We start from the raw sequence: 6,000 nt of genomic DNA on the forward strand, positions 1-6,000 counted from the left end.
TTCTAGCCGATTTAAGAGCTCTGGCAGTCGCAGGAGAGGCCACTGGGGTTTCGGTCCTACCTTACATAAAGGGTGCATCTGATTGCGTGGGTCGCGTACTCGGAAAATTTAGTATTCCACCAGCCTTTAGATCTATAAGAAAATTAGGCCATATATTCAAGAAGCCAAAAGACCAACCAACGATCTACCGAGTCCAAGGGATAGTGTACAAAGCGAGTTTCCAAGCCGCGCGAGCAACAGCGAATCAGCAATCACACAGCATGCCGAGTAGACGGATCATTACATCCATCCGAGGGCTGCCCACATCCTCGAACGTGGTGTGATAAACCTATCATAAGAGACTTTTCTTGGAGTCATGGCATTTCACTTTGGACAGCGACACTGTAAACGAGAGAAAACCGCTTTGCAATACTGGAAGCAATACGCAATATGTTTCTTGGGAAACTATTCTTACCTAGGGAAAGAAGCGTGGGACAAGAAAATTAAATTTCACACATAAATGGGACGTAAAATTCATGAAGGACACCTCATTGGTCAAGTGAAAAGGAAAGAGTGATCAAAGATTGCAAAAGACAGTTCATCATCTTTTTTGAGTAAATTCAAATAGCAGTAATTGTTCCAAACTCATGTTAAGTCAAACAAAATAATGCCGACTGAAAAACTCAGGCTGTTTAGGATATTTTGCTGACATATGTAGCAACTGCCATTGCACCTGGTGGGTGTCACACCTCATACAGTTTGACGTAATCTTGGTGAAAAGGTATTTAAGTTGCTTGTGTTAAGAATCTATATTACATTTTTGTAATAGTTGCTTCCCTAAATAACTTAACTCCCTCATTAAGGGAATGGCGGCATGTTTCCAAAATAACCAGAAAACAAGAATTGCGTAATAGCGCATCTCCTCTAAAATAGCCTATCGCCACACCTCAATGACCATTGGGTCGAAGATCCAATGTTGACGAGTCGTTAGAGGTATCGATCGATGTAATTTGGTGTTTCCTGTCCTTTTTATCAAATTTCTTTGGCTTTTAGAGTTATAAAAAGGTAGTCACAAGGGATAAAACGAAGTATAATGTTCTCCATGCATTGCTAAGGTTTGACTTTTCAGTGTACGCTTTGTAACTAGTAGAGAAGTTTATCTTTGTGCCATAATAGTGTAGAATTTCCTTTTTACTCTGGTGATGCTCTAAGAAGGGTCAAAAACATATTTCCACCCAAGCAATCATGTCCATCACTATTAGGTATCAAAGAGAGAGTGACAATATCGGGTCAGCCCCTCTCAGCCGCCATCTTGAACAGGAGCAACGATCGAATTTTGAGCAGATCTAGAGTTACCAAGAGACGCTCCCCAAGGTAAGCGCATTCGGTAGAATTGTTGCTCACACATAAAGGCGTCGCCATGTTATAGTGCATACTGTAAGTTTTTTGAGCGGTTTTCAGACTGAATAGTCTTTCATAAATTTTATGAACTGCGATCTCTCGTCGCGCATTAAAAGATTTCTGATTCACACCTGGCTTGACTTTGTCTAAAATTACATTTACTCTCAATTATTGATATGACAGATGTGTTTCAGAGAAATGAAACTTCTGTCTCAGGTGGTTCTTCTGACTTTACAACACAATTTTAAAAATATCAATTTAAATATAAGTAGACGTGAAACTTCAGATTGTGAAAAGAATGATTGAAATTTACTCATACTGACCCTTTTGTTCCTAATTATTTTGTTTCATTGAGTCACGAAAATATGTAATCAGCGGGTTCGCATTTAATACTTAGCTCTACAGAAGTGACAAATGTAAAAGATTACATTTCTTTGTGTGCTTTTGTATTCAAATTTCTAGTCAGTACTAGTAGACACTAAGGGGGTGTTTACATGATACCGGTACGAGTTTCATTCTGGTACGAGTTCATCCCGGTTCTTACTTATCGCTCTGTATTTGTTTACATGATACCGGTGAAAAATCTCATAACAGTACAACTCATACCGGTATGAGTTCATCCCGGTAGTTGTACCGGATCGAAATTCTCATAACGGTATGAAAAGTTATACCGGTATTATGTAAACGCTACATTGATTCCCATTCCGGTACGAGTCGTCAAGTCGTGGTGGACTGGGACTATTAACGCATGCGTTGTATTTCTAAATATTGAACGCCATTATTGTTTTGGTTCATGCGTCATCCCTGTGTCAATATTTGTGTCGTCCATGTGAACGCGGTATGAAATTGACACCTCGTACCAGAATGAAACTCGTACCGGTATCATGTAAACACCCCCTAAGAGAAAAATATTTAGTTCCCTCTTCAGTTAGATGTTTTAAGTTAATACTTTATGCTAGCTGTACAATTTTGCTAGACTACCGGGTATATATTTTTTAGTTGCGTCGCTTTGTCCAACCATTGTATGTTTATTCATTTCGTATCTTTATTTTGTACTATAGGTTTCGAAGGCAACGACTTTGATTACAATAAGTTAAAATAGCTGGCGAAACATTCGAATCCCGATAAACGAGATGGCCAACGACGCCAAAAATCAGAGACAGGCAGCGAAAGCGCGTTTCACAAGAAAACTTAACGAATTCATTAAGTCTATCGGCGAAGGTAAAGAACCAGAGAACGTTGAAAGGAATTTCACCAAGCTTTCGGAAACATGGAAGAGCGTCGAAACGAAGCATGGTGTTTATAGTACATTCTTGAGCGGCGAGGATGCCGAAGCGAGTAAAGAATGGATACCAGATCTGCAGCATTCGTTCAGTAAGGCCATGGAATGGCATAATCGATATGTTAAACGAAGTTTTGCGATGGAAGTGAGACTTAAACAAGAAATCGATTGAGTAGAAGTAGATAAGAAAGACCGTGATAGAGTAAAGAAAACTCTGGAAAAGGCGTTCGTAAGCGGACAAGAAGCCACGGCCAAGCTTGGATGGATCATTCAGAAGAGATACAATCAGTTGGCTAAGGAATTAAATAGAGTCGCGTGTTGCCGACCACAAATCGGACGCCGAATCTAAGAGAAGTAACCTTGGATTCAAGAAGATAAAATTGCCACAGTTTGAAGGGGAATATCCGCGATTTAGAAAGGATTTCGAGACTCAAGTGATGTCCCGCCTAGACGATACTTCCAAGACTTATACTTTTATATATGCTCATGTCTCGGAAAAGAACCGTTGGCTGCTACTAGGGTTGCTGACGATGACATTAAAGGGGCTAGGTCACGCAATTTTAGGCAATTTCAGCACTGATCGAATGGTCGTAGAATTAACTAAAATATCAAAATAACTGTTTAAAACTATAGAAGAACTCTACCAAAACACAGGGAAGCCAAGAAGGAACATGGATGGACAAAACTGGAGAGGATTAAAATGGATTGATTTCGGTAAATTTGAAAAACGTCGGCCCACCTTTTTCAAATTTATATCAGTTTATATCAAAATGTCATTTACACAGCTGCAAATCATTCTCAGTAGTTATGTGGCCGTGATTTTGCAAATGAAAGACTCTTGCTCTACCAATTTGACGTTTAGAGCTCATAATTAACAAAATTGAACAAAATTACCTAAAACAGCGTGACCTAGCCCCTTTAAGGAAGTGTGAAAGCGTTTAGATGAGAAATATGGTGACCCGGGTAGAGTAGCTCATGCAATTATCGATAGCGTGAGACGATTCAAGGTTATCAAGGAAGGGGATAGCATAAGGTTTGTTGATGTTGTAGACAGGGGGTTCCGAGATTTGCAAAGGCTCGGGTTCGGAAAGGAGATTACAACCACGAGTTTGGTCAGTATCGTGGAAACGAAACTGCCAGCTGATATCAGACGAGAATGGGCTAAACTCTTCACCAGTGACGCCAGTTCAGTAGACAAAACGGACAAGTTCCCCAGCCTACTTCAGTTCCTACTAAACTATAAGAGGGCGGTTAAGTACTACTCAGCGGAACTAAGAATGCCAGGATACTTCGCACTGGTGCGAAAGTTAATCATCTTAACACAGCAGCAGATAACATAACGGTAGCCGCAGGGAACTGCAAGAAAAGGGCGAAACGTTATAATCAAACTGCCCACACCACAAGTGACTGCACGCTCTATCTCTCCAAATCCCCTTAGTGAAGAGAGAATAAATTTCCTAAAAGATAAGGCAGCCTGTTGGATCGTGCCTCAAGACTGGTCATCGATCACGTTACTGTAGGAGGAAAAAAACCTGTGGTTAGGATAATTGTACCAAGACCCATCACAAAACGTTACACGATGAGAATCAGCAAGACAGTGAGTCAGCAACCCTGAGCTTCAGCACCGCGCCACAGACCCACAACAGAACACTACACATCGGGAAATCAGTGGTATTTGATGTCTACGGAATTGACAAAATAACAACCGACATTCAGGCCGTTAACGTTGATGACGTCATTCATCTTTTCAAGAACGTCAACCTGGGGATATCCAAAGACCGACAGGAACAGTAGACGTGCCAATTGGCTATGAGTATGCAGGTTATCACCCAGAGCCAGAACAAAACTCGGGTTATTTGATTTTGTTGAGAAACAGATCCGGAAGGTGCCTCGGAGGAATCAATGCTAGCTCAGAGGAAAAGTGGCAAGTTTTGTAAAATGTCCTTGTTCACCAGTCCTTGTCCTTAGTATTGAAAACCTGGGAGATGTGATCGATGTGATAGATGTCCACTTGGTGCAAAGAACTATAGTCTCAAAGAAAAAAAGGAGCTTGGACTTGTAGAAGACAACCTTGAGTCCGATGATGCTGAGAATCGGTGCATTGCAGGATATCCGTGGATCAAAGACCTGCATGATCTCCCGAACAATCGAAGGGCCGCCCTAGGAATGTTGGTGTCTACAGAGAAAAGGCTGTTCATACTCAAGCAGATAAACGATATTATAAAGAGAGGGATCGCTCGGAAGTTGACGAGGGAGGAGTTGGGGACCTACCGCAGCCCCATACACAGGTCATTATGGAGTATCAGCCACGGTCAGCAAAGTCAGAGAAATGGCGATTGGCGAGAATGTAGTGACCTTTTCTGAATTACAGACTGTTTTGAGGTTGCAACCTGGAAAATGAAAGGTCTATCGGCAGACATTCCATCCTACCTGAAGATGGATCCTATCTCTGCTCGAATGACCTCTTTCTGGCAGAGCCACACCCAGAGTACCTACAAGTAGCTGTCCATTAAGAGAAACATCCAACCCGACTCATCGTTTTGAGTTTATCCAGCACGTACTAGATTTGTTTTGGAGGAAGTGGACCACAGATTTCTTTCCAAGTGTTATCGTCTAGCAGAAGCAGCATAGCACGCGACTAAATGTAATGGTGGAAGGCGTCGTTATGATTCAAGACTCCAATCAAGTGAGAGGAAATTGTAAGCTTGGCAAGGTATCAAAGGTCATGCCAGGTATTGATGGTAAAGCCCGCAACGTGGAAGTGAAATGCAAGAGTCCCAAGCCTGGTGAACCAGTCACAAAGTAAGAAGGACGAGGCTATTCCGCAATCCAGTGAGCCGTACACAGGCTGGTGGTTTTAGTTCCAGCAAACTGAGCTGAGCTGAACAGCGTTGTTCCAGAAGATGTGTGTTGAACGTATAGTAGTATAGTCGATTGTAGTCACGAAAACCTTTGAGAACTGAGTCGATTGAGTCAATTAGACTGACAAGGCATTTATTCTACTAGCTAACGCAAACAGTTTCAAAAGGAGAGGAATGTTTCGTTCAGTCACAAAACTATGTTATAAGCAGGTTCGAAAAATAGTTAGTTCCCTCTTCAGTTAGACGTCCTGAGTTAAGACTTCATTCCGAGAGGCAACGCTTTTTGCTAGCTGTACAATTCTGGTAGACTACTCAGTAAATATTTTGTTTAGTTGCATCGCTTTGTCAAACCATTGTATGCTAATTCATTTCGCATCTCTATTTTGAATTATAGGTTTCGAAGGCAACGCCTTTGATTACGGTAAGTCAAAACAGCTAGCGATACAGATTTTCTTTCTCGTCATATTCGTCATCCTC

At 41.5% G+C, this 6,000-nt stretch overlaps 1 protein-coding gene across 1 annotated transcript in view; it reads right to left on the minus strand.

Annotated features, from left to right (window-relative positions):
* Nucleotides 1–6,000, minus strand: part of LOC137984130 (uncharacterized) — a 72,720-nt gene that overhangs the window by 32,245 nt on the left and 34,475 nt on the right. The window lies entirely within an intron of this gene.

This window comes from Montipora foliosa, chromosome 13 (assembly GCF_036669935.1).
Source record: "Montipora foliosa isolate CH-2021 chromosome 13, ASM3666993v2, whole genome shotgun sequence".
Classification (NCBI taxonomy): Eukaryota; Metazoa; Cnidaria; class Anthozoa; order Scleractinia; family Acroporidae; genus Montipora; species Montipora foliosa.